This window comes from Chanodichthys erythropterus, chromosome 24, assembly GCF_024489055.1.
Source record: "Chanodichthys erythropterus isolate Z2021 chromosome 24, ASM2448905v1, whole genome shotgun sequence".
NCBI lineage: Eukaryota > Metazoa > Chordata > Actinopteri > Cypriniformes > Xenocyprididae > Chanodichthys > Chanodichthys erythropterus.
Genome location: NC_090244.1, coordinates 2,186,821 through 2,190,000, shown reverse-complemented (window position 1 = coordinate 2,190,000; position 3,180 = coordinate 2,186,821).

The following is a 3,180-nucleotide window of genomic DNA, read 5'->3' as shown; positions in this document are numbered from 1 at the left end:
AAATTTAAATAATTGTATTTTTACAATAATTTAATTATCAAATATATAATATATATCAAATTAAAAATATATATATTATAAAATATTAAAATAACTATATATATATATATATATATATATATATATATATATATAATTGTATTTTAAATAAAACTATATATACACACACTCAAGTAATTGTATATTAAATTTAAATACTATATTTTTACAATAATTTAACTAAAATTAAATTATTGTATGTGTTAAATCAGTATTAAATCAATAAGTGTATGAGTGTGTGTATATATATATAAAATTTGAAAAAAATATTAACATCAAAACGTTATTTGTTGAAATGAACACTTACTTTACACAATATTTAGTCAAAATATTAACAGTCTGAATAAAATCTTTGTACTATCTGATATTATATTACACATTTATATTACTCCTCAATGTAAGAAATCCAGAAATCTGTCATAGCTCATGTATAATCATGTAATAGCTCTTATTCACCTTTTTTAGTTAAACTATTACATTTTTGTTAATTTTTCCATCTTTAACTGATTTGGCATGACACGGATTACAGATTTCTCTCACTAAAACGATCCACTGAAGAGCAGGCGATCGACTCTTCGAGTCTTTTGTGATCCATAACTGGCTGCTTTGTGTTATTATATTATTATACACTTGCTCTATCTCTCTTGGCCTGATGTTTGTTTGCAAAGAAAGTCACAATCCCAGAGGAAGAGTGTTATGAAGCTGTTTGGATTGGCCTGTACACTTACTGACGATACGTCTCTATTGTTTCCATCTCTAGTTCTTCACTGCCGACTTCCGGACTTCCGGAGGTCCATATGGATCTGCTTTACAGGCTTTGACAGGATGATCTGGAGTCAGTAAGAGACACTTACTGGATTTTTTCTCCCGCTTGTCTTAGATTATCTGACCAAGTCATCAAACAATAATCTGTTCTGAGATCAGCTGACTGCGGTCTGATTCCAGACAAAACTCAGAAATGAGTCGATTCATTCAGACAAAACAAGTCTGTCATGATGTGAATATATTTTTACAATGTTGCTTTAATTTAATTAATTTCAGGATCACTAAATTAGAGTAGAACCAACAACATTAAATGAAGCTTAATTAACCCTGTAAAGCCTGACATATGAAATAATAGCCCAAAAAATGTATATATATATAATATATAATGTAAATATATATATATATATAAAACTAAATCTTAATTTATATACAACATAACCTTATGAATTCATAGTTTCAAAAACTTATTTAACATTCAAAGTAATTTAATTATGTTATCTCTATGCCATTATGAACCGGCTGTTACTTTACTAAAGTTAAAAAATCAAAAGCAAAAGTTAAAAAATCAAAAATCAGAGCAGTCAATTTGTAAATAAAATGTATTTATTTATTTAAAATAAAATGAGTTTATTTAAAAATATATTATATTTATTTTTATTTTTGTTATTTAATTATTTAAATACATAAATTATTAATTTCCTTAAACATTTATTTATTTATTTATTTATTTATTTATTTATTTAAAAAAGCATTATTTCAAATAATTATTGAAATGTTTGTTTGTTTATTTCAAAATGTTTATTAAACATTTATGTAAACAATAAATATTTATTTAAAATGTATTTATATATTTATTTTGTAATTATTAAAATATTTATTTATTCAAAATAAAATGTATTTATTAAAATAAAAATATATTATTTATTCATTTAAATGTATTTATGTACTTATTTAAGTACATAATTCATTTATTTATAATAAAAATGCATTTATTTATAATAATTATTTGGAATATTTATTTAAAATATATATGCAAACAAAATTATAAATAATTATTTAAAATGTATTTTTAAAATAATATTTAAAAAGATTGTATTTTTACAATAATTTAACTAAAATTGTGTGTGTGTGTATATAATACAATTATTTAATTTTACATTGAAATTATTGAAATATGATGTGTGTATATAATATATATAATTACAATTTAAATTATTGTATTTTTACAATAATTTAACTAAAATTGTCTGTGTGTATATATATAAATTTAATGTTTAATTAATATTTAAATTATATATATATATATATATATATATATATATATATATATATATATATATATATATATAATATATATATATATATATATATATATATATATATATATATATATATATATATATATATATATATGTATATATATATAGTATTATTTTAATACAATTTCTTAATTTTACACCATTTTAAATTTACAAAATTATTGAAATATGAACTTAAAGTGAATATTTAATATCAAATGGGTTCGGCTGACAAAAAAAGTTTGGGATAATTGCACTAATAAATATCCTTATAGACAAATTAGCAACTCAACACTTTTTATGATTGGATGCATTTAATGTTTTCAGATGTTATAAAATAATAATATGTAATAATATATAATATTAATAAAATTGCCATTTTCCCCTTCGCCGCAGCTCTGAAATCTCGTTTGCGTTTGTGAACGATTAAAAAACGTCACGTTAGAGACTGATCAAGGTTTGAAGATGCAACTTCAATTTTTATTTGACCCTTTTTGAGATTAAACATCAGTGATTGCAGTCTGTGTAGATGTATTCTCAGGGAAATGCACAAACATTTTATCAATAGTCTAATAAATGTTGGATCACTTAAATGAAAACCTCTGATCCTTGAAATCAGGATAAATATGAATGCTGTTATTGTGTTGAGAGGTCATACTCTGACTCTGCTGAAATGATCCTGTCCTCAACAGCTTGTTTGAATCTGAATGACGCCACTCAGGCCTCGTACTCGTTTGCTCGTAAAATCTAAACAGCAGAGACGTTTCGTTCCGCCGCACCACAAAACCAAAGCCATCGCTCTCAGACAGAAAGACCAACATGCTTGAGCGGCGGCGAGAAGAGCCGGCACCACTAGACTAAACAGTTTAATGCGGCAGACGTCAACAGAGACTCGACTCGCTCCAAAACATGTGACCAGATGCTCAGGTTCACAGTGGAGAGATCTCCCCTCAAATATTGTGTGTGTGTGTGTGTGTGTGTGTGTGTGTGTGTGTGTGTGTGTGTACGATTAAGGCCTGTTTAGACGCATCAGTCAAGGTTTGAAAATGCAACTGTAAAGGAGATTTTAGTGCTATGG